At 43.3% G+C, this 27,280-nt stretch overlaps 1 pseudogene; it reads left to right on the top strand.

Annotated features, from left to right (window-relative positions):
- The first annotated feature begins 5,301 nt into the window (after positions 1-5,301).
- LOC123148686 (uncharacterized) lies at positions 5,302-27,236 on the top strand (annotated as a pseudogene).
- The last annotated feature ends 44 nt before the right edge of the window (positions 27,237-27,280 follow it).

Here is a 27,280-nt window from a genome sequence, read left to right on the forward strand (position 1 = left end):
CAAATTCTCTAGTCTTGCATGCCAAATTTTCTAAACCAAGTATTCGACCTGCACTGAGACTAGTAAACTCCCTTTCTCAGTTTCTCCACTACCCGCTCTTCTCCTCCACTGGACTGCCTGGCGTCGTCTTTTCTATTTAACTAGGTAAGTGCGCGTGCATTGCAACGGCGACATACATATTACTATATGGTTTAACATCATTTATATCTAACACAAACTTGTAGAGATTCAATATGATTCATTTCTTTTCTTAATATTTATTGGGGCATAATACTTATATCTGATATTACGTGTGCCTGATATGTGGTGTTGCCAAATATTTATAGAGATCGATTATAGATTAGCCATGATATGTGGTGTTACCAAATATTTGTAAACAAATTAGAGATTGGTGGTTGACTATTGCGCGCACGCCAGAGCGCTTGGTTTCCGACTGGAGATGAAGGGATTAGGCCATGTGATTAGATCGGTTTGAGGATAATTCGGGTGTAGAAGAAACTGGCGTGGGCCTCCTGAAATTCAGCGGGTGGGTGTGATCAGTTGTTGATTTGTTCTTTTTAGGACGGGGCGTCGACCCGTTGCCTGAGCAGCTGGGATAGCTGTCAGCCCACCTGGATTCAAGCCTTGGCTCTTGCACGCGGTGCTCGCGGAGTTTCTTCTATAAATAAAAACCAACGAGGATTAGCTCTTGAATTGGTCTCATTTTTTATTTTGAGGCGTTACATCCTTGGCATGCATGCATTTTGGCTCAGGCTCAACAATCCCGGTAGTGGGCCCTACCTCCCAAGATTGTGTTGTCATAATAAAATCCTGTCGGAAGCGTGCTTCGCATTTGGTTGATTCGCTCGCTGGAGATTGACTGTGATTTGTTCCTTCCCATAAAGACGTTATCAAATATACCAAGGATTGATTTGATAAATCGTGTGTTTACATGCAACCACGCGAGGTCGTTATCAGAACCGTTCGTGCCCACATGATTCGTGCTACTACAATACATCGTTGTCGTGTAACCTTTTCCTGGTCAGCGTACAACAACTGGTATAGTGCTCGTATTGCCATTGCAACCTCAGTAAATGGCCCACATGACAGCCTCACGCATTGAAATGACAGGCGCGTCGACGGGAATTGGTTGCAGGGCATTAAAGCCTCATATATTGATGACCACCATTCCGCAACGGCAACTTCACCGACAAATAGTTTTTCTCCTCCCGCCTTCATCACGCTGCAGCACATGTCTTATTTACTGTCCTCCTGTTCATCTCCTATCTCCCCTCAATGCCTCACGACAGTTCGTTGGCTCCTGCAGCACTTCTACTCCTCTAGCACGGGCACGGCCATGCACAGTGTTGTGTTTCTGTAGCAAAAATTCTAATCTTGAGCTGGCCTACGTGAGAGTAAACCACTAAGATTGGAAACTGCCGAAGATTGAGAGTTGTTGTTCTATTGGAGGATCCAAACCCAGCTAGAAGAAAAGTAAAGAAAAAACTCCACCAATCCATACTCTAGACGCACTAAAAGATCTACTAGCCTAATAAAAAGAAAAACAGCTGAATGCACTACTCCATACTCCACTGACCCATACCACTAATCCCCATTGGGGAAGCTTAATGCCATGTCGACCTTCTCGTTCTTGGCTCTTCAAGTGGTAGGCTGATGATGGGTGTACAGTGAGGTCTTGGGTGATGACTGACGACAGGTGTATCCTACAATTTGTCAGTAATTTAAGTTTTTGCTTGACAAAACAACATTCTATCATGCACTTCGCATGCAGAAGATAATGATGTGCAGGTATCCCTGTTCATGTTTGGGATTTCCAGAACATGCTACAGTTCCCTTTATTATTATTTTCATATTTTTTTCCTGAACGGATTTGCCATCTAAATGTTGGAACCCTTTACTATGGAATACTCATCTTCCAAACATATCCGAAGGAAAAAAAATATTGATGCGATTCAATTTAATTGCCATGCAAAAGAGAAAACAAAGAGAAGTTACTTTGGTTCAAGTAGCCTTGCTTTTGTTGCAATGTTGTTAGCACAAGTTCAGAACCAACTCCTGCTAGCAACAGAACAGGAGGGAGCAAAAAAGGTTTGCTTTGGCAAACCTGCTATTGCAATACAAGGTTGTGGGTGAACATGCATATGCAAGCAAGAACTGGAGCAACAACTTTCACCGTCCGACGAACTTGATCCCATGTGCTAAGTTGACGAAAAGGTCCATAGTGCAGTCTAGGTGTGTAATTTGTATATAAATTTGTATTATCCGCAAAAAATAGAGTAATTTGTATTTAACTAGGAGCAGGCCTCATTTTTTTTGAGGGAATGCCATCATGGCTAATTTTATTAAAATTAAATCACGCTTACATCGTCAATCAACAGCGGCAAAATAAAACTAGGTGGATCATTAGCCCACACACAACTATCTAGCCTACATTCATGTGCAAGTGTATGCGCTACCCGATTTGCTTCCCTTGGACCGTGCATAAATAAGATTCTGTCAAAAGAGCTCGCCTGAATACGAATGTCTTCAAATATTGGAGCAGCAACTGTCGCAGAGAAACCGCCTTCCAGAAGAGTATCAATAACTCCTGCACAATCAGACTGAATAACTAATTTCTGACAGCCTATTTGATTTGCAAGATGAATACCATCTAGAACTGCTTGAGCTTCAGCTGTTGCCGCGTCAAGCGCAAAAGGAATGAGCTTGGATCCCGCGCCTACAAATCTTCCTTTATCATCTCTGATTGCCACACCTGTAGCTCCTGACCTCATATTAATATCGTACTTCGCATCAACATTTACAGAGACAAAACCCTCAGACGCCCGATGCCAAGTACTTGATCTTGGCTGAATCTCTTTCCCTTGTGCTTTCGAGAAACTAGATACCAAGACTTGAATTGACATGGCCGCTTGTGATAAAGATTGCACAGTTTCTGCATGGACTGTCTGTCTTCGTCTCCACCAAATATACCAAGCGGCCGTTATGATTGTTTCTCTCAAAAACTTTACTGATGCATCAACTGGGACCCTGAACTTTCCAGCCATCAGATAATCAAGCACTGCACTACCTGACCGATCTATCTGACATGCTTCAGTAACCACCTCTATCAGGCCAATTTTCTGCCAAATACCTTTTGCTTCCTCACACTGAAAAATAACATGTTTTATGTCTTCACAATATCTCTTACAGACCGGACACGTACTGTTATTTATTATGTGGCGGTTAACTAGAACATCATAACAGGGAAGAATCCCATGCAAACATTTCCAAGTAAAAAATTTCACTTTTGCTGGAACAGCGCACTTCCAAAGATCTCTCCAAATCGTGTTCAAACCTGAAGATTCCGTTCCATCAGATCTTTGCACCCTGATCATAAACACACCAGTAGATGGCCCACGTTAAACGTATTAAGGGCTAGTTTGGTTTGTGTCCCCGGCTCCATGCCTGGGCACAACCGCTGCCTGGCGTGGCATTGATGTTTGGAAATTTTTTGCCTGGTGAGGCAGCCTGGGCTAAAGGTTGTTTGGTTCTTGGCCTGGTCTGGAAGAGTTATTATGATTAAAATATTACTCTATAAGGTCACATCGGACATACAGATTGGTACTTCCTCCGGGTCTTTTTACTCTACACATTGGTTTTGCCGAAAGTCAAACTTTGCTAAGTTTGACCAAATTTATATTAAAAATTATTAGCATCTATAATATCTAATGAATATAATATGAAAATATATTCCAAGATGAATCTAAAGATATTGGTGTTGTTATGTGAATGTTTATAATTTTTTATATAAACTTGGTCAAAGTTGAATGAGGCTGACTTCAGACAAACCTAATATGCAGAGTAAAAAGGACCGGAGGGAGTACTTAAGCAACCCAGGCAGCCGCCAGGCTTTTCTCTTGGACCAAGCTAAACGCTTCCCTGGCTTTTCCAACGAGGCTAATCACTCCCCATGCTATGTGAGGCCAGGCCAGCCCAGGCATCATGAGGACAGCAACCAAACGACTTCAAGATTTTTTCAGGCGCACTCCAGGCCAGGCAGGACATCATGAGGATACGAACCAAACTAGCTCTAACGCTGTGTATTTGCTAGCATATCCTTGTGTATTGTCGCGGTATCTAGTTAATCACTATATCAGTAATCATCGGTCAGGATAACATCCTCGCGTGGTATCATGTTCCAAAAAATTCGTGTCCGGATTGATTAGATTTTCATCTAAAAAAGGATTGATCTGATTTGGTAGATAAATGCAGTTTAAATAGACCGGTAGGGTAAAACTTGGTCAACTCTTTGACAAGAAATTCAGCGGTGGGTCCCACCCGCCACTGTCTACTCCACTGGAGTGGTAGCGCTGGTAGAGGTTCTTGAGGCTGGTCACGTTGGGGAGGAGCTTAGGAGTAACATCACACACTTCAATACAACTTTGCTTATGTGGCACATATTTAATGAAGAGAGAGGTGCTTGTGGTAACTAGCTAAGTTACCGGAACATCACACACTCCAAAAAATAATGAGTCTATAACCTAATAAATACATCGTTACATGACACTACATAGATGTTCCTACCCACTATGAAGGTAGTAATAACATAGTTTAAAGTGTGTAAGTTACTAGCTTATATTCTTGCCCATTGTGACCAGCCGAATCCTCGTTCATATCCCAGTCAACGGACAGCGGAAGCAGGAAACGGGTCCGTCGCAAGCCAGCACCGAGGACTCCGCGGGACCGCGGCCAACGGCGTTGCACTTGCTCGCCGTCGACGGGACGCCGCCCCCATCTTTCGCCGCGAGCGCCAGCGCGGGGCAACACAAGGTAGGGGATCCCCCCACCCCGCCCCGCCCCTCCCCGTTTGATTTTGTTCTTTTAATCTTTCGGGGCGGAAAGCTATCTGGTTGTTCCCATGCGCTGGAAAGTTGCTGGCGCGAGTCGCTGAAAGCAGGGGCTCAATTTCACGGGGCTATGATGTTGAAATTTCACGAGAAGTTCTTGACCCTTTCCCGCCTCTGTTTCTTGGCTTAAACTTCGTCAGATCCTCCCTTGTTCAAAACGCCAAGAAGCCCATGAAAGCCTCACCATCCCTGGAACACGGAATCCATTCCATTCACCCAGTATTCTGAAAGATGTTGCTACCGAGTAGCGTAAAATTACTGATGCTTGTGCAATCTTTTCCTGATCTGGCGATGCACTGTGGCTGGCTGCTACCCTGTGTCCTTGCACTGACTCTGCTATTTTAGGAATTAAAGTAGTTTTCCTCACTGTGATTTATGTTCAGGTGTATTGTGTAATAGATTGTGCAACAGGTATATGGAGTATGACATGCTGGAGCAAATACTTGAGGGAAAAGAGAAACCAACGAATCTACCATTTGCACTTCTGAAGAAAATCACTGATGATTTCTCAGAAGAGCGGGAAATTGGCCAGGGTGGATTCGGAACTGTCTATAAGGTAACCCTTCTTCCTGATGGTAATTTCTGTGTATATCACCTAATCTCTACTACTATAGTACAACAATTTTTGAATTTGGGTAGCCATCCGCTGCAGTGTAGAGGCAATCTGGTAGCCGTTGATTTGCTACACAGGGTGAATCGCTATCCTTCATCAGTACCGAACTTGAATGATCCAACGGTTGATGTTTCTTGGATTCGCGCTTGTACGGACGCGTGCCAAAACGCTCCCAACATGGATCTTTCCAGACTCGTCACGGCGCGCTACATGCCTGCACCCAGCGGTCTGGTGCTGTTGAAAAGGAAATTCCTTTCAACTACGAGCAGTTTTTACATGTCAAAACACTCACAAGTAACGCAGCAGCAATTTGGCACCACGTGCATAGCACGTACCTTATACTAGTATTCTAAGTATCTCAAAGATAGCGATGTACCACCAAAAGAAGAGAGTACACATTTTCTGACCCCGGGTGCATATGCAGCAAGTTGTTCCAAGTCCAAGGAACGTGTATGCATGTTCTATAGAAAATTAATTGTCTATGTCATGCATACATCTAAAAATATTTGCAGATCTACATTTTGGACATACAAATTTTGGGCCAGAAAATGAGTTATGTGTGATGTTAGAAAACAAGGACGGACAGTCTGAAATAACAACTTAGTGTACACAGTTTGTTCTAGTGTACAAAGTGCATTTTTTTTACATATTCACATTTCATTATACCATGTAAGTTTGGGAGTTCTTGAAGTTTTTGGGAAGCTTGGAATATGTTCTATTCTACTATAGATCACAGATGCACATGATATAATCATAGCAACTTGAAAAATATTACTCTATCCTGGTAGCTCATTGTCAAGTCAGATCATTGGCTATTATATAACTAAAGCTGAGTTCTTTTGGAATGCATAGTCCCTTTTTTCCTTTATTTTATTGCACCGTGCTCACAACAGATGTAAACAGGGTGTCCTACGAAACAGAAATGTTGCAGTGAAGAGGATCATGAACAACTACACGATCGATAAGAAGCTATTTTATCGCGAGGTTAACAGTCTTTTGAAGGTTAACCATAGAAATGTAGTCCGGTTTCTTGGCTTCTGCGCTAATACTGAGCAAGCAGCTATAAAAATTGAAGGTAAAAAAGAATATATTTATGCCGAAATAAGAGAAAGATTGCTCTGTTTCGAGTATGTCAGCAACGGGAACCTACAAAACTATATTACCGGTACGGTATTGCATTTGATGTAGTTTTCTGTTTCCTCGTTATCTTTTTTCCATGCACTTCTACTTTCCAAGTCATGGTCAACAAACAGTAGAATGGACAAAACAAAATTAGAATCAGATGTCTGAAGATCCCATGCTACTGTTTCTTTCTTTCTACAGATGAATTAAGAGGACTTGAGTGGAATGTACGTTTTCAGATCATCAAAGACATCTGTGAGGGTTTGTTTCATCTGCACATGGAAAACCATATTATTCATATGGATCTGAAGCCTGCCAATATACTGCTAGATCATCATATGGTCCCAAAGGTGACAGACTTTGGTCTATCAAGACTTGATGAGAACTCACAAACCATGTGTGCGAACCGTTTTTTATCACTGTAAGCCATGCATGACAATAACCACTTATTTTTCATAGTATTTTTTCTCTTACATCCTTAATGCCATAATGGTTCATTCTATCGTTATCTTCTGCAGCGGATATTGTGCTCCGGAATACCTACATAGTGGCAGGATGTCTGTCAAATCAGACATATACAGTTTGGGTGTAATAATCATCGAACTGGTAACGGGACATAAGAGTATCCCTGGTAATAATAATGTAAGTGTTCCATCAGACCATGCATATGGCCTCTCTTTTGCAAATATCCTAGAATTAAAATTTCTTTTGCATGTTATGATTTTCTAACCACTCTTATTTACTTTCCATACTATATATATTGTATTGGATATCATACCACCCAAGCTTCCTAAAAACGCAAGAACTCCCAAATGAACATACCTCACCTTGCCTCAGCGTCTCTCACACCTCGGCAACCACACCTCACTTTCACACCTCGCCCGAGCGGCCCTCTAGCCTTGACGCCCACCCCTCACCTCGCTACCACCGTAATGCCCCTTGCAGCCTCGCCTTTGTGCCCTCCCACCTCGGCACCCACACCTCATTTCTCTAGCCGGCAACCTTTGAGGCAGGCGAGGCTCTCTCCCACCGCTTGCCGCTTGCCCATGGTTTGCGAGTCGCGAGTCGCTCTGGGGTAACGACTCGGAAAAAGTCGAGCCTGCAGTTGCGACTCGCGACTTGAGTCGACACTAAGTTGAGTTTTTTGACATTTTTTTGCGACTCATCGACTAGCCGCGATTTGTCGCGCGACTCGAAAACAATGTGCTTGCCCTTGCCGCCTCACCAGTCATCGGCCACCCGACACACATCATCGTTGGATACCTCTCGTCGGTCTCCCTGTCGCTGTATCACGATGACCGCATGTCCTCCCGACTCACCTCCCCACCTCCAGGCCTCACCACCGTTGGAGCTTCTCCTCCTAGCAATCCTCCATGCCACCCATCGCCCAGGAGGCCAAGACATGGAGTCCAGCCAAGAGGACCTGTCGGGAGTAGGAGGTTGTGTACTTTGACGATGACCTCTACGCGACTCCTATGCAGGAGTAGGCACATGAAGATGGGTGAGGCCGGTATTTTACCAGTGGGTATTTTTTTTACCTACCTGGGTACGAGTATGGGGAAATTTTTATAGCCGGGTGTGGGTACGGGTAGCGGGCGTAATATTTTAAGCCTATAGTGTGGATATGGGTGCATTGTACTCGTTCCCGATGAAGTTGGGTGCCATGTTGGTGTACTTGCATTGGATACATCCACAGAATTTCCTACATTTAAATACTTTGTACTACATCTCACTAGTAGATAAACTACATTAGCCCCGGTTGGTAAGGGCCTTTTGTCCCGGTTCCTGAACCGGGACTAAAGGGTCGTTACTAATGCCCTAGCCCTGTAGTTTCGGTTCAGTTCAGAACCGGAACAGATGGGCCTCCACGTGGCCGGTGCGTCGAGCCCAGGCAGGAGGGCCTTTGGTCCCGGTTGGTGGAACCAACCGGGACCAATAGGCATCCACGCGTCAGCATTTCAGGGGCTGGAGTTTTTGTTTTTTTTTCAAAGGGGGTTGGGGGTTTTGGGGGGTTAATTTAGGTGTTATATATATATATATATATATATTGTGTTAGCTAGTTAATTAATAGAGAGAAGTGTTCCCTCTTATGTCCGTGCTTGATCGACGCTACGTATTATACATACGTATAGAGAGGACTAGACACGCTAGCTAGATAGTAAGCAAACGAAGGAAATAGAAGATCGTCATGCATATATATGCATACAGAGAGAAGTGATATCGACCACATGTCCTTCTCCGAGAGATTGGTCGAACAACAAGTTCTCGTATATCTATCCGACACTACCAGCTACATATATACAATAATTATCTCTTATAATATAATCTCCTAATTATATATGAACACAGGGTCCACATGGTATTTTCCGTCTTCAGCGATCACGTGGTCAAGGAAGAATGCCGCCAATTCCTCTTGAATTGCTCGCATACGATCTGGTGGTAGGAGTTCATCCCGCATCCGAAAGATCTAATTTGAAGAAGGGGGTCAATATATATATATATATATATATATATATATATATATATATATATATATATATATATATATATATATATATATATGAAACTCAACACAAATGATGGTAATAAAATAAAATTATGAATATTATTGCTTACGCACTTCATATTGTTCTTTAGTGTACCCCCGTTCACAGGTCGTGTAGCGGATGGACTCGCAAACGTAGTATCCACAGAAATCATTTCCTTGATCCTGCCACAACCACTTTACAAGAAATAGAGGTCAATCAAACTGATAAGCAAGCATGTCAAATGATATTGATGAAACTAGCGCTTGAATCACTACGAGAATGCCAAATGGTACTTATTTTCGGGTATCTAAATTGCAGCTTCTTCGGCAGTCCCGGAGCTTTTCTGGTAAATTTTCTCCAAACCCTGCTAGAGAAAAGAAAATAATTACTTGATATCAGGAAATGAACAAAGTTGCTGATATGGTGGATAATGATCGATTTAACTTACTTCTCAAGGATTTCAGTCATGTCCGCATACTTCTGGGGATCTTTTCGTCTCGAGTCTAAGACGATTACTAGTCCCTGCTCAAGCTTAATCTCTAGGAGAATATAGTGGAAACTGCGCACGCATGCATAACTCATCAATTACATTACTATAACCTGGACTAATATATAAGGGAAACCGAATATGCACAAGACAGTAACACTCACTTGAAGTTGTAAGGGAAGAGTATTATATCTTTGTTTTCATTTATTTTGAACGATCGTAGCAAGTTGGCCTCGGTATCTTCGGCATGAAATTTAACCTCAGTTGTATGTATGAGATTTGTGTTAATGAACCCAATATCACCGACTTGTCTTTTCTTCAATTCGGCGATCTTCAATCTGCATAATATAGTGAGGATAATTATAAATACATGTAATGAAAGAGATGACCTATATAGAGAGACTTAATCACAGAAGTAGTAGTCTTTACAGACAGTAGTAGGTGACCGTTGCTTTATCGAGGGCCCTTTGATTGAAAAACTGGAAGAACTCCTCAAATGGATAATTCAACAGTTCAATTCCAACGAGGTCATGCTCCTCTCTAACTCTCAGTGTCAAAGTATTCCTCCCCCCAGACTCTCTACAGGTTTTCATGCACCAATCATGTAATCTTCGCATCATCGTTGATAGAGATCTTTCATCATTGACGAGAGGCTTCCTGTACTCGAATCTGTGTACCGCCTCCACCTCTAAGAAATCATAAACAACATCGCCGGGCAGGTAATCTCCAAGATTGCTATAACCGGGCACCATTCTCGGATCATTAGCGACGATGTCGCTAGGCACCTTGAGCGGGGGGCACGATTGGTTCGCTTGTTTGTCGAGCTGGGCAATTTGTTTCCTAGCTCGTCGTTCTTTCATCCTTTGATCACTGACAGTACTTCCCGACCGCTCCGCTTCGACAAATGTCTTTCCAATAATGCGCTTGTAGTTGCCTTTTGGCGGAGACTTTGGTGGTTTTCTCAGGGCAGCCAGAGTGCACTTCGCTTTCACCGGATCTACCTTCTCCTCCGGAGGTGGATGTCTTTGTGCTTTCAACCCTTGAAACCAATCCTTCACTTTGGTTCGCGCGATCTTCGCGTTCTCCTCCGAGGTCATCTCGTATGGTAACTTCTCTGGAGTCTTCAGAGAAGGACCGAATCTGTATTTCCTCCCGCCTTTGGCTGTACTGCTAGACGCCGGCAGAGCAGACGAAGCAGTTGTCTTCTTTGCTTGCTTAGGCGGAGAAGGACTACGACGCGTCGGAGCAGCCGGAGCGGCGGCGGGTCTCTTCCGCCCTTGCTGACGAGGCGGAGAAGGAGGAGGCTGCTGGCTGTTCGGGCGCGCCGGCGCAGGAGGAGAAGGAGGCGGAGTGCCGCCACGCGCTGGAGAAGGAGCCGGCCGAGTGCCCTGATCGTCACTCGCCGGAGGAGGAGGCGGTGGAGGAGGCGGAGTACCCTAACTCGCCGGAGGAGGAGGAGGAGGAGGCGGAGGCATCCAGTTCGGAAGGTTGATGAGCTCCTTCCGCCATAGGCATGGAGTCTTCAGAGCAGAACCTAGCCTAGTCTTCCCTTCACCGGTAGGGTCGTCAAGCTGGAGGTCCTCAAATTGGCCGGCACTGAAAAGTTGCATCGGGTTCAGTAGGATAAACAGAGCCAACAACCGCCTTGACCTTCAAATTCATCCATTGTGTCATAAGGTGGCAATTTTGAGACTCCGTGATAGCATCCACGGGATAGCTGGCAGGAGCCGTCAAGACATGCTCCGGCTGAAGCAGCTCGGGAGAAGCTTCGGCAGTTCGTTTGCTGCGATTTGCTTCTCGTTCCTTTATCACTTGTACCCTTGCATGCAGCGCCTGCAGTTGGGTCTGCTGCACTTTCTTCCTCCTCTCCTGGCATTTGTAATCGCCTGCGTCCGAAAACCAGCCTTCCACGGAACGGAGCCTGGCGTGCCTGTGTCCGTCCAGGGTGCTCAGGATTCCTGAGGGCCATTGTGAGCTCGTCGTTCTCTCTGTCTGGAACGAACGTCCCTTGCTGCGCTGCATCGATATAGTGCTGAAGCCTCTTGACTGGTATTTCCATTTGCTCGTCCGTCCAAATGCACTTCCCTGATACAGGGTCCAAAGTTTCGCCAGCCCCGAAGAACCAAGTCTGGCAACGGTCTGGCCAGTTCATTGCTTCTGGTTCGATCCCTTTATCAAGAAGATCATTCTCAGCCTTGGCCCACATAGGCCGGGCTTTGAGGTAGCCACCTGACCCCGTGCGATGGTGATGCTTCTTCTTCGCAGCATTTTGCTTGTTTGTCGCCGACATCTTCTTACTCTTTTCTGATGTCTTGTGGGCCACAAATGCGGGCCAGTGATCTCTGATCTTCTCATATTTGCCCTTAAATTCTAGTGTCTCTTCTTTGTCGACAAACCTATTCAGGTCTTTCTTCCACCTCCTGAATAGGACTGCCATCTTCTTAAGAGCAAAAGACTTGATTAATTGCTCTTTAACTGGCTTCTCCGGATCATCCTCTGGCAGTAGGGTGAAATTTGACTTCAGCTCAGTCCAAAGATCATTTTTCTACATATCATTGACATAAGACACCTCAGGGTCTTCTTTAGCCGGCTTTAACCATTGTTGGATGCTGATCAGGATCTTGTCCCTAACCAGAACCCCGCACTGAGCAACAAATGCGTTCTTTGTCCGGATGGGTTCAATCGGTTGGCCATCGCGCGCGATTGCTATGATCTCAAACCTTTCATCCGAGCTCAACTTTTTCTTCGGGTCTCGTCTCTTTACGGAAGTTGTGCTCGATCCGGAGGGCTAGAAAAAAGAAGAAAGATGAGAGTTAATTAATATTGTACATACCAAAACAATGAATGCATCAATTAGCTAGTCAGCACAGGCTTAACTAATATATATACTTGGGCGGACTCGGTTCGGTCACCGGAGCCGTCATCACGGTCTCCTTCTTGCACTGTCATTGGGTCACCGGAGCCGTCCTCACGGTCTCCTTCTTGCACCGGCATTGGGTCACCGGAGCCATCATAATCATAGCCAGCTGCTTCTTCACCCCCTCCTTCCATACCATCGGTGTCGTTGAGAAACAACGAGCAGACGGCATCACTTCCTTGTGCGATTATGTCCCCCAACAACGCTTCTTGTGCTTCGTCTCGAGGGGTGTCCATAGTTTCTACAAATATTTACAACATGGCAATTATTATTCAAACATGACAGATGGATATATTAGTGGCAAACGTAGAACTAGCTATCTAATCACAGTAAGGAATCATATTAATTAGTGGCCTCGACGCTGCTTCTCTTGGGTTTCGTGTGGCCTCGACAACGCTTCAAGGGTTTGGGGTGGCCTCGAGAATGCTTCAAGGAGGGGGTAATATCGACAACGACAACATACATACACGGGAAAATAATGTTATCGGGAAGGGGGTATATCGACCCCCCCGCACTTGTTAAAGCTATCGGGAGGGGGTATATCGACAACGACGACATACGTACATGGGAAAATAGTTACCGGGAGGGGGTATATCGACCCCCTCATGTGTTGAAGTTATCGGGAGGGGTTTATATTGACAACGACGACATACGTACATGGGAAAATAATATTATCGGGGAGGGGTATATCGACCCCCCCACGTGTTGAAGTTATTGGGAGAGGTTTATATCGACAACGACGACATACATACATGGGAAAATAATATTATTGGGGAGGGGGTATATCGACCCCCCCACGTGTTAAAGTTATCGGGAGGGGGTATATCGACCCCCCTCGTGTTGAAGTTATCGGGAGGGGTATATCGACCCCCCCCCACGTGTTGAAGTTATCGGAAGTTTATATTGACACGACATACGTATATGGGAAAATAATAGTATCAGGGAGGGGGTATATCGACACCCCCTCATGTTGAAGTTATCGGGAGGGGTATATCGACGATGACAGACCCGATAAAACATAAGAAAACGAAGAAGAAATAAAAAGAGGAGAAGAAGAAAGGAATAGCTAGAGGAGAAGATTGAAGAAAAAAAGAAGAAAAAAAAGAGGAGAAAAAGAAAAAATAGGGTTTTCTTCTTCTCCTCTATTCCTTTCTTCTTCTCCTCTTCTTTTTCTTCTTTTTTCTTCTTCTTATTTATTTCTCCTCTTCTTCCTCTCCTCTTCTTCTCTATTCTTCCTCTTCTTATTTCTTTTTTCCTATCATTCTTTTTCTTCTTCTTCCTTCTTAAAAATACATGGAGTATTATTGCTTGCTTTTTTTAAGTAATGTTCAAATAGAAATTTTAGAAAAAAAGTAAAGGTTTTGCCTAATTCATTGTTCATATGAATATACAAACATTTGCATATTTACAATAATTAATATCACCAAAAAAATCTATGAACAGAAAAAATACTATTTTTTCTAAAAATCTATCTTTTGCATATATACATGAACATATATATATATATACACAGAGAACATATATACATACATATATACATTTTTATAAAAATGCAAAAAACAAAAAATCTAAAAAAAGACATATAAACAGAAATACACACATACATATACTCATACATATACATATAATCAGGAAAAAAACATCTATATATGCAAAAAAATTGGGGGAAGAGGGGGCGGTGTCGGCCCTGACCAAAGGGAGAGGTGCGGCGTGGTCGGGTTAGGGGCACGGCGCGCGTCGGGGTACAGGCGACGGCGGCGTGGTCGGGGAAGGGGCAGAGGCGACGGCGTGGCATGGTCGGGGCAGGGCGAGGCAGAGGCGACGGCGGCGCGGGGCGACGAACCGGGACCAATGCACCCCTTTAGTGCCGGTTGGTGGCACCAACTGGGACTAAAGGGAGGCATTGGTCCCGGTTGGTGCCACGAACCGAGACCAATGCACTCGTTTAGTCTCGGTTGGTGGCACCAACCGGGACCAAAGGCCTTGTGCTACCCCGTGTCAAAAGTTTAGTACCACCTCGCTAGCTGAGAGAGCTCGAGAGTGGTTTATAAGCGCTGCTGCGCCTTCCCTCTCGAGCTCCTCTCAATTGCAGGTTTTCGGGCCTAACCGTTGCGCTGTGTGCCTGTGGGCCTACTGGGCCTCCTGCGGGCCTGAATCCTGACCCATGGTAGGGTTTCTAGTCGTATTCAGGTCGTGGGGGCCCAGTAGGTGGCACTTTTTTTGTTTTCTTTGTTACTTTATTTATTTTATTTTGTTTCTACTTACAACAAAATACTTATTGGTGCTATTTTTATTTTTTTCCAGTTTTTTTGTTTTGTTTTCTGCATTATTTATTTTCTTCTGTTTTTTGCTTTATTTTAATTCTTTTTGCTTTTAGTTTTAGAAAAATTATAAACTTTCTGTTAGTGCCATTAGTTTCCAAATTTGAAAACATTTTTTGTTTTTTTTCTTTGTTGCTTTATTTATTTTATTTTGTTTCTACTTATAACAAAATACTTATTGTTGCTATTTTTATTTTTTTTCTAGTTTTTTTGTTTTGTTTTCTGCATTATTTATTTTCTTTTGTGTTTTGCTTTATTTTTTAATTCATTTTGCTTTTAGATCAGCAAAATTATAAACTTTCTGTTAGTGCCATTATTTTTCAAATTTGAAAACATTTTTTTGTTTTTTTGTTTTCTTTGTTGCTTTATTTATTTTATTTTATTTCTACTTACAACAAAATACTTATTGTTGCTATTTTTATTTTTTTCCAGTTTTTTGTTTTGTTTTCTGCATTATTTATTTTCTTTTGTTTTTTCTTTATTTTTAAATTCCTTTTGCTTTTAGGTCAGCAAAATTATAAACTTTCTGTTAGTGCCATTAGTTTTAGAAAAATTATAAACTTTCTGTTAGTGCCATTAGTTTTCAAATTTGAATAGTTAAAATTTGAATTCTTTGAAATTTGTGTAAATCACAAGTTTGTGATTAACTTTACTAAAAAAATGAACATAGATGCGCCTATAGAGAAAATTCAACCTAAATTCATAATAAATTTCTATGAGTTTCAGATAAATTCACTATGAATTTAAGTCAAATTCCCTGTATAGGGACATCTATTTTCACTTTGAGATGAGCTCAACAAAGTAGAGAGGGACGAGCTTATAAACCGGTGTGAGCGCCCTTCGGTTGGCGAGGTGGGACTAAACTCTGACCGCAACGAGGACCAACCCTTTAGTCCTGGTTTGTGGCACAAACCGGGACTAATGGTCATGGGCCAGGAGCGAGGCGCATTGGTCCCGGTTCGTGCGTAGAACCGGGACCAAAAGGTCTAGACGAACCGGGACCAATGAACTCTGAAAAAGTTGAAAGTTGGCATGGTATCATAATTTCACCCACATAGCATGTGCATGTACAAAACGGACAATGGTATCATACTCGTCTGTTACAAAGTTGGCATGGTATCATCATAATAGTTGCGGGAGAAAGTCTTCACTTTTTTTTCGCTTGTGTCATTTGCTTATTGCGCCATAACCATGGATAATCTTCATCGTTTATCAGGATGCTTGGGTCAGCCTTGACTTTGAAGGGAGGAATTTCATGAAAGTTTTCATAATCTTTAGACATGTCTGTCTTCCCCTCCACTCCCGCGACGTCCCTTTTTTCTGAAAGAACTATGTGGCGCTTTGGCTCATCGTATGATGTATTCGCTTTCTTATCTTTTTTTTTCTTGGTCTGGTAGACATGTCCTTCACATAGATAACCTGTGACACATCATTGGCTAGGACGAACGGTTTGTCAGTGTACCCAAGATTTTTCAGATCCACTATTGTCATTCCGTACTGTGGGTCTACCTGTACCCCGCCTCCTGATAGATTGACCCATTTGCACTTAAACAAAGGGACCTTAAAATCATGTTCATAGTCAAGTTCCCATATGTCCACTATATAACCATAACATGTGTCATTTCCCCTCTCGGTTGTTGCATCAAAGCGAACACCGCTGTTTTGGTTGGTGCTCTTTTGATCTTGGTCAATCGTGTAAAATGTATTCCCATTTATCTCGTATCCTTTGTAAATCAATACAGTCAAAGATGATCCCCTGGACAACAAGTACAACTCATCACAAACAGTGTTGTCACCTCTGAGACGTGTTTCCAACCAACTGCTGAAAGTCCTGATGTGTTCACATGTAATCCAGTCATCGCACTGCTCCGGGTGTTTGGAGCGCAGACTGTTCTTGTGTTCATCGACATATGGGGTCACCAAGGTAGAGTTCTGTAGAACTGTGTAGTGTGCTTGAGACCAAGAATATCCGTCCCTGCATATTATTGAGTCCCTTCCAAGCGTGTCTTTTCCAGTCAGTCTCCCCTCATACCGCGATTTAGGGAGACCTATCTTCTGAAGGACAGGAATGAAGTCAACACAAAACTCGATGACATCCTCTGTTTGATGGCCCATGGAGATGCTTCCTTCTAGCCTAGCGCGGTTACGGACATATTTCTTTAGGACTCCCATGAACCTCTCAAAGGGGAACATATTGTGTAGAAATACGGGCCCCAGAATGACAATCTCGTCGACTAGATGAACTAGGACGTGTGTCATGTTATTGAAGAAGGATGGTGGGAACACCAGCTCGAAACTGACAAGACATTGCGCCACATCACTCCTTAGCCTTGGTACGATTTCTGGATCGATCACCTTCTGAGAGATTGCGTTGAGGAATCCACATAGCTTCACAATGGCTAATCGAACGTTTTCGATAAAAGCCCCCTCAATGCAACCGAAAGCAGTTGCGTCATAATCACGTGGAAGTCATGAGACTTTAGATTCTGGAACTTTTTCTCTGGCATATTTATTATTCCCTTTATATTCGACGAGAAGTCAGTCGGGACCTTCATACTGAGCAGGCATTCAAAGAAGATTTCTTTCTCTTCTTTCGTAAGAGCATAGCTGGCAGGACCTCGGAGGCATGTCGTTTTTTTCTGCAAACGTTGCAGGTCCTCCCGTGCCTCAGGTGTATCTTTTGTCTTTTCATACATGCCCAAGAAGCCTAGCAGGTTCACGCAAAGGTTCTTCGTCACGTGCATCACGTCGATTGAAGAGAGGACCTCTAGGTCTTTCCAATAGGGTAGGTCCCAAAATATAGATTTCTTCTTCCACATGGGTGTGTGTCCCTCAGCGTCATTCGGAACAGCTAGTGCACCGGGACCCTTTCCAAAGATTACGTGTAAATCATTGACCATAGCAAGAACGTGATCACCGGTACGCATGGCGGACTTCTTCCGGTGATCCGCCTCGCCTTTGAAATGCTTGCCTTTCTTTCGACATTGATGGTTGGTCGGAAAAAATCGACGATGGCCCAGGTACACATTCTTCCTTCATTTGTCCAGGTATATACTTTCAGTGTCACTAAAAAAGTGCGTGCATGCGTGGTATCCCTTGTTTGTCTGTCCTGAAAGGTTACTAAGAGCGGGCCAATCGTTGATGGTCACGAACAGCAACGCCTTTAGGTTAAATTCCTCCTGTCTGTGCTCATCCCACGTACGTACACCGTTTTCATTCCACATCTGTAAAAGTTCTTCAACTAATGGCCTTAGGTACACATCAATGTCGTTGCTGGGTTGCTTAGGGTCTTGGATGAGAACTGGCATCATAATGAACTTCCGCTTTATGCACATCCAAGGAGGAAGGTTGTACATACATAGAGTCACGGGCCAGGTGCTATGATTGCTGCTCTGCTCCCCGAAAGGATTAATGCCATCCGCGCTTAAAGCAAACCATACGTTCCTTGGGTCCTTTGCAAACTCATCCCAGTACTTTCTCTCGATTTTTCTCCACTACGACCCGTCAGCGGGTGCTCTCAACTTCCCGTCTTTCTTATGGTCCTCACTGTGCCACCGCATCAACTTGGCATGCTCTCCGTTTCTGAACAGACGTTTCAATTGTGGTATTGTAGGAGCATACCACATCACCTTCGCAGGAACCCTCTTCCTGGGGGCTCGCCGTCAACATCACCAGGGTTATCTCGTCTGATCTTATACCGCAATGCACCGCATACCGGGCATGCCTTCAGATCCTTGTATGCACCGCGGTAGAGCATGCAGTCATTAGGGCATGCATGTATCTTCTCCACCTCCAATCCTAGAGGGCATACGACCTTCTTTGTTGCGTATGTACTGTCGGGCAATTCGTTATCCTTTGGAAGCTTCTTCTTCAATATTTTCAGTAGCTTCTCAAATCCTTTGTCAGGAACAGCATTCTCTGCCTTCCACTGCAGCAATTCCAATATGGTACCGAGCTTTGTGTTGCCATCTTCTCAATTGGGGTATAACCCTTTTTTGTGATCCTCTAACATGCGATCGAACTTCAGCTTCTCCTTTTGACTTTCGCATTGCGTCCTTGCATCGACAATGATCCGGCGGAGATCATCATCATCGGGCACATCGTCTGGTTCCTCTGGATCTTCAGCAGCTTCACCCGTTGCAGCATCATTGGGCACATCGTCTGGTTCCTCTTGATCTTCACCAACTCCCCCCCGCTGTAGCATCACCGTATTCAGGGGGCATATAGTTGTCATCGTACTCTTCTTCTTCGCCGTCTTCCATCATAACCCCTATTTCTCCGTGCCTCGTCCAAACATTATAGTGTGGCATGAAATCCTTGTAAAGCAGGTGGGAGTGAAGGATTTTCCGGTTAGAGTAAGACATCGTATTCCCACATTTAGTGCATGGACAACACATAAAACCATTCTGCTTGTTTTCCTCAGCCACATCGAGAAACTCATGCACGCCCTTAATGTACTCGGAGGTGTGTCTGTCACCGTACATCCATTGCCGGTTCATCTTGCGTGCATTATATATAATTAAGTGTGTCAAAAACCATTACAGAACAACATGAATAGATAATTAAGTGACCAAATTAATAGAAGTTCATCATCACATTAAAACCAAAGTACATACATAGTTCTCATCTAATAACATATAGCTCTCCAGAGCATCTAATTAATTAAACCATACATTGAAACTATGTAAAACATCTCAATGCGAAAACAAATGCGATCATAATCGCAACCAAGGTAACAATTGATCCAACGACATAATGATACCAAGCCTCGGTATGAATGGCATATTTTCTAATTTTTCTAATCTTCAAGCGTATTGCATCCATATTGATCTTGTGATCATCGACGACATCCGCAACATGCAACTCCAATATCATCTTCTCCTCAATTTTCTTTTATTTTTTCCTTCAAGAAATTGTTTTCTTCTTCAACTAAATTTAACCTCTCGACAATAGGGTCGGTTGGAATTTCCGGTTCACATACCTCCTAGATAAATAAAATCTATGTCACATTGGTCGGCATAATTTTCATAAACAATAAACGAACCAATAGTTATAAAGATCATATATACCACATCCGAATCATAGACAGGACAAGGGCCGACGGGGGCGGATACCAAAACCATCGCACTATATAATATGCAATAATAAAACTAAGAAAATAATACAAGTATCTATCTAAACATACAAGTAAGAATATTTTTCCTTTCAGAAAGAAGATAAGAACAAGAGGCTCACCACGGTGGTGCCGGCAATGATCTTAGCGCGGGTGATCGACGGCGGTGAAGACGGGGACGGGGTGTGACGGACCGCTAAAACTAGACAAATATTGAGGAAAATGGAGCTTGGAGGTTGAGCTTGGAGAGGAGAAAGCTTAAGTAGTGTGGCTCGGGCATTCCATCGAACACCTTGTGTGCATAGAAGGTGAGCTAGAGCACCAACAAGCCCTCTCCCCCTCGGCAGCCAGAAAAAACAGAGCAGTGTGTTTTGCTCTTACGCGAGGGGGTATATATAGGCACCTCATTGGTCCAGGTTGGTGGCTTGAACCGGGACCAAAGGTGGCATGAACCGGGACTAAAGGGGAGCCTTTGGTCCCGGTTCAAGCCACCAACCGGGACCAATGGTGGTGGGCCAGGAGCGAGGCCCATTGGTCCCGGTTCGTCCCACCAACCGGGACCAAAAGGTCCAGACGAATCGGGACCAATGGCCCCCGTGGCCCGGCCGACCCCCTGGGCTCACGAACCGGGTCCAATGCCCCCATGGGTCCCGGTTCTGGACTGAACCGGGACTAATGGGCTGACCCGGCCTGGACCTTTGCCCCCTTTTCTACTAGTGTCTGGACACTGCAATTGAGAATGCGGTTGATGGGTAATTAATTCAAATATATATGTGAGGCTCCTATATGCAGCCTCTAAGTCGAGGTTGCCTAAGAATGATACCTAACAAGGAATTGACATGCCCTTGCCTAGGAAGTTGTATGGCCGACCCCACCAGTGATACATACTGCGCGTGCGACATTTATTACACATATAGGGGTGTCTACCTTCACAATGTGGGGTATGAGTCTCTATTTTGACATGCGTCAGGTACAGGCTTAGCAAAATCTTCTATATCTAAATAGCTAGCCTCCACTAACATATTTCTCTCAACATGCAAGCATGCCACCTCATCATTCAACATGCATAGAAAAGGCCCACCTCAACATACAACTATGCATATTAAAAATGCATGCATGTAAAATCCATTCTATTATGGTACTAAATTTAATTCTTATATATTTTAAAAAACTATTAGTTCAAATATTCATGTTCCATATAACCAAAGTCTCACTAAAATACTGCAAAATATTCCCGCAACAACGTACGGGGCATCATCTAGTATCTACAGTGTGTCTCCTTGCAATAGTCCCAACCAAAAACGAGTACTACTAGAGCATGATGGCGTGTTGCTACACCCATCAGTTGACACAATAGAATGGTAGAAATTTTTGAAGTATATGTGGATTGCCAACCTTCTCACCAGTTCAAACTTCTGGGTTTACTGGTTGCTGTATGAAACTTAATATGGTATCAGAGCCTCTAAAGTTCAAGATTTGACCAACACACTATTAATAAATATAGTTGCAGCCTAAATTAACCCCACATCTAAGGCTTAGATGAGCATAGATGTGAGGAGGAGTGTTGAAATATATTCCCCACCCTTCTCTATGAGTTCAACCTTTTGGATGAATTGGCTAGTGCATGCAATTCAATATGTATTAGAGTTAAGAAGACTTGTGTTCCAGTCTCTCGCAATTGAAATAAAAAGACTGCTTGCCCATGAGTGATCCAAGATTTATTGATTTGTGAGTAATAGGAAAAAAAAATCTTTGGGCAGGTCCATTGTGATACATGTTTGGATTGGGTTGGTTGTCGGCCTTTTGATGCTTGAGTTGGATCTAGAAATAAGCACATGGGTTTCATACGGGAGAGAGGCCCAGTCAATCATACTCCACTAAGGCATCTATGCTGAATAGTGACCTCTTAGGACATCTTACCCAGTTTACGAGATAAGTTGCACCTGACAACCAAGAACGAACAAAGCGTGAGATCAAACGGTCCAAGAGCATAGATGCGTGAGAGGTCTCATTGAATGCACAATTTTAATGTCATAAATTTCTCCCCCTCTTCTCTCTCTCTCTCTCTCTCTCTCTCTCTCTCTCTCTCTCTTCCACATCATCCTGACAAAGCATGTGTCTGTGATGTGGAGCCGCAGAGGAGAGAGCAGCGAGGCTATCCACGACATGGGCCTCGTCTTGCGTAGGTCGAAGGAGGTGCAACTCCAATCCAGGTGGCTCACGCATGCGGATGGCATGCTTTGGCTCTACACGTTAAGGCTGATTCAAATAACCTGTATACACGGCCCATTGCTGGCCTTGAGCATATGGGATAGCTCCTTTCTAGGTGTTAGAAGAAGAGACGAGTCGAGCTCCTTTTGGCAGAAGAGTGGGTTCCAACAGGTGGCAGGATGCATGGCAATTGAGAGCTTTTCCCTCTCTTCTCTTGTACCATGTGCTTGTAGTAGCACCGATTCCTCTTTACTCTCCTTTGGACACCTATCCCGTAGAGTATGACACCAGTGTGATAGAAAATGTTCCCTTAGACACCCCTCCCTTGCTTGCATGGTCCACCAGCATGGCTTAGACTAGTGTAATGAGACCGAGACTTGTCCAACCTTGTTTTGTACTCCCTCCGTCCCGAATTACTTGTCGCATAAATGGGTAAAAATAGATGTATCTAGAACTAAAATACGCCTAGATACATCCATTTCTGCGAGAAGGAATTCTGGACACGGGGGGGTGGGGGGGTGGGGGGGGGGGCTTTGGTTCCGTGAAATAGGATAAATAGGCAAGCATGCACCGTTTAGATTTTGAGTCAAATATTTTCTTCCATTGTTCTAAGTTAAGTTTGTAAAGACAGGTAGTCAGAAGATGGAGGCACAGATGGAAAAAATCAGGGAATGAAATGCCATTAGGTTACGAACAAGTAACTAAATGCATCGAAATAGGGCTGCGCTGCCAGGAAAATGACCCCTACAAACGACCTTTCATTAGTGATATATTATGCGATTTCACAAACATGGAAGGTGCAAATGAGCAATTCAGCAGTAACAATGGGTCTACAATTGATGAGGTAATTGAGTTTCATATCTTACTCGAATCCTCAACCGCCTATTAGTTTCTAGCATTGTTTTGTTTTCTCTCTAAGAAGCTAACATTAACTTACTAATAAAGATGTTTATAATCCCTTAACTTGCACCTCACGTGGAGAGCTCCCCGCCTTGTGCGGTTTGCTGACCTTTCCTTTCCAGCTGGATTCCCCTTTCTGTCCTACTTCTTTCATCTTTCTTTTTCCTCCCAGGTTTCCACAGGCTTACTTCTTCCATCTTTGTTTCTTTGAACTGAACACTAGCTTACTTGTATTGCCTTATTTATTTCCATGTACATTCTAATCATTCATGCATGACCAGCATATATATGGACACTGCTATATATATATCTCTTCTGCTAGAAAACTTTATAGGAAGGAGCTCCCCTCATTATTGTCAAACTTTTAAACACATATTCTTGCATGACTCAAAATACTTCTTAATTAGGAGATGGTATGCATGGATTAAACATGTCCATGGTAATGTATTTTGCTCATTTCTCTCAGATAAGTGCTTACTTGGAGGATGATATGCTTGGAATTGAGCCACTCGAACTACATTTTCCTTTTGACCTGAACAAGCAGATGGCATGCTCATTACAGTTAACCAATGAAACAGATGGTTGTATAGCCTTCAATATCCAAACAACGTCCCCCCTGCCATATTGCGTACATCCAACCAGAGACATTGTGCCACCGAGATCCAAGTGTAGTATCGACATAACATTGCAACTACATACGAAGGCACCATGGCATGCTGGCGGGTTAATTATTCGGAACACTAAAGTGAGTGATGGTCTTGCAGCTGAGGATATAACTACATATATGTTCGATAAAGAGGCAGGAAACTTGGTTGATGAGGTGAGTTTGGATGTTGTTTTTGACAGACAGCTACAAGCCCCACACTTATCTGAAGTACCAAAGCATACATCACTTGCACCAGTAGCAGTTTTGGGTACGAATGATCCGAGAAATCAAGGGGCATCTAATGTGCCACGGTTATCTGCACACGCAGGGTCAGAAGGGACAGTCTCTGAGGTGAGCTTATTCAATATGCATGAAAGCATAAAGGAGGCTCAGTATGGTACTGTAATTAGAACACCGATGTTTTAGACAATCCACAACTGGTGCGCTTGGCGAAATATCTCTTTCTATGAGTATCTGCAGTACAATCTCATTAGTTAAGTTACATGCATGCAACCTAACGAACATAAACAATAGCTACCCTTTCTTCAGGAAATTTATGCAAATGTTAAACGGGTAAGTTCTCTCTCTGCAGGTAATTCCTGCAGGCTCCAGCAAGATTCTTGACATCCACCCGCCCGAGCTTTGGTTCACCTTCGAACCCAACAAGTTGATCCCCTGCTCACTGTACCTAACAAACTACACAGATGAATATGTGCCGTTTAAGCTTATGGAGAAGAGCATGCTCATGGACAAAAGGAGGCTCTTTCTAAGTCTACCACTCTATGGCATTGTCCCCCCGAGCTCCACCTACATTCTCGTTGTGACAACGGATAAAAGGGAAAACCTACCAGAAGAAAGAGACGTTGATTTTGTCCTTCAGAACAGTGTTGGTGATGAGCGCCTCAAGCCTTTCAGAAACCAATATGATTGTGACCAATATTTTGAGAAAGCAACAAAGTCGGGGAATATGGTGCATAATGTGATACTCAAAGTTGTTTATGCACCCGAAGGAAAGACGGCATGTGAGGTAAGTTGGTTCTAGTAAGCAGTTGCCCGATGGGGATAAATGTGAAGTAGTACAGACCACATTAGTATGTAAAGCACTTGAAAGAATAGAACCGCCTGCTCATGTGGCATGTTTGCTTGCCTCGCCTGTCCTGGTTTTGGACAGGGTTGGCGGAGCAATATGGTTAGCGTATAAGAAATTGTCAGAAAGCAGAGGCCGGGGTATTCCCATTTTCGGAAAAAAGTAAGCAAATGAATAGCCAACAGAACCACCTAAATTCAGTGAGATTTAGGCCGGTACGATATATGATCTATTTTATTTTGTTTAATATAATTTGGAAATGCCAGTTTAGATCTCAGCTGAGTTCATTCGAGAGACCAATTGCTTTGTGGCATGAAATACTGTTGCTTGGAAAGCGGGTTGATATGCACTTATGCTTCTTTTTGTTTCTCTTTTTCTTCATGCATCCACGATGTAACAGGCAATTCCACCTTTACTTAAGGTCTGTTTTCCTTTCTCTTCATAGATCTTTCAACCTTTGGATTGTATAATTTTACCAGAGTTTGTTCGATCAGATGACATTCGTGGAGAAAACCCATGCAGCATTGTGTTCCCTGGATGCAAACCAGACAGAGCCATGGTGAGTGATAGAGTGTGTATCGTGTATAGTACCTATAGGCATTAGAATGGCTAAACCTCTTTCAACTGAGTACGTTGAATGTGATTATGACGCGTTAAATTTGTTCTCTTCACAGGATTATAACTGGTCATTACGACGGACGTGTTGGTTTATGGGACTATGACACACAGGCAGGTTACTGTAGTTTCTCAGCAGTTAGTACCAGTCGAATTAACATCTCAACATACAAAGTTACTGGTAATTGCTGATATTTTTCTGTGAGGAAAAGATAAGTTTGTTGTTGTTCCACGTAAGCCATAATAAAATGCTAAAAGCTTTTCTGATCAACCTGAAAAACCGTCACACTATACATCTCTTTTCTAGTGATGATATTCCACTTCTGGATACATTTGATGGGTCATCACAAAAAGCTATTTTTTTATAGACAAATGTACCATGCTTTTGTTTGCATTGTTGGACTAACAAAGGGCTCATTTGTATTTACTGGCAGAAATTTCTTGCTTTGGTTAAAGTCACAGGATCATCAGGCATGATATGAAATCTCTGGTTGTTTTATTAACATAACTATGTTTCTTGCGTAAAACACTGATATGCTGATAAGATGACCATTCTCACTGTAGGTTGTCTTGTTAAATTTATTGAACGGCGTCAATGGTTTCTGGCTGGGTCATATCACGAAGGATTTATCCATGTGTACAACTATGAAACAGAAGTGCAGGAAGTCAATAGTTTCCGTGCTCATGATAGATTTCTTGAATCGATGGCCATTCATCCTACGCAGCCTTATGTGCTGTCATCATCTGATACACAAATAAAGCTTTGGGACTGGGACAAGGATTGGGAGTGCAGACGAACGTTTATGGAACACTCCCATACTGTAAAACAGGTTGCATTTAACCCATGGAACACCAACAGTTTTGCTAGTGCTTCAAGAGATCACACAGCAAAGGTTCGGACTTGTCTCTTATGCTAACCGAAAATTGGCTTTCTTCTAGACCAACTGATTGCAAACTCGTTTGTTTGGTGTTCAGGTTTGGAGCCTTGATTCTTCCAGGTCTATGTATACTCTGTCCGGGCATTTGGACGAAGTGAACTGCCTAGATTTCTTCACGCGTGATAATCAGCAGTATTTGATTACTGGCTCTGAGGATATGACTGCCAAGGTCTGCTATTTCACTAAAACAGGCAGCAATGTATTATGCAGATAACATTAAAAATAACACATGCTTGTTTGTTTGTTCCAACCAGATATGGGACCTGCGGAAAGAGATGTGTATTGAGACACTAAAAGGTTTCATGTTTCCAGTTGTGTCTATTGTTTCCCATCCCAGACTTCCACTTGTAATTATAGGTACAAGAAACGGCATCGTTCATTTGTGGAGCTTGACTAATTTCAGGTAATCGGCACTGTAGGAGTATGTCCTTGCGACGTTCACAAACTTGGCACACCTAACATGTGTCGTTGCACATGTTTCAACTAATGCTAGCACGCGCATCACTTGAGATGCTCGTGTCACACAATTTTATTTTCGAAATGTTGTCTCCCATTCGATACAATTAACGTAACCGGAAAGTAATTAGTGATGATTCATATTCTCCAGGCTTGAGAGAATTCTTCACATTGGTTGTCATCAAGGTGTCCGTGGTCTCGCCGCTTTGATGGGGTCAAGAAGGTAATCGATATTTCTGATATTGTCTTTTTTACTGCCTAGCATTGTTACATTGTACTATGTTTTATAGGTGGAAAATAATGGTCTTCAGTGCTAGCTTTATTTATTTTTTCATTTCCCTGCCACCTATTTTTCACAATTCTCCCCATCTATATGATGTTTTGCATGTAAACTGAAGCACATACTCTATGTATCAGGGTTATCATTGGACATGGTTCAG

This window comes from Triticum aestivum, chromosome 7A (assembly GCF_018294505.1).
Source record: "Triticum aestivum cultivar Chinese Spring chromosome 7A, IWGSC CS RefSeq v2.1, whole genome shotgun sequence".
In the NCBI taxonomy this organism is placed as follows: Eukaryota; Viridiplantae; Streptophyta; class Magnoliopsida; order Poales; family Poaceae; genus Triticum; species Triticum aestivum.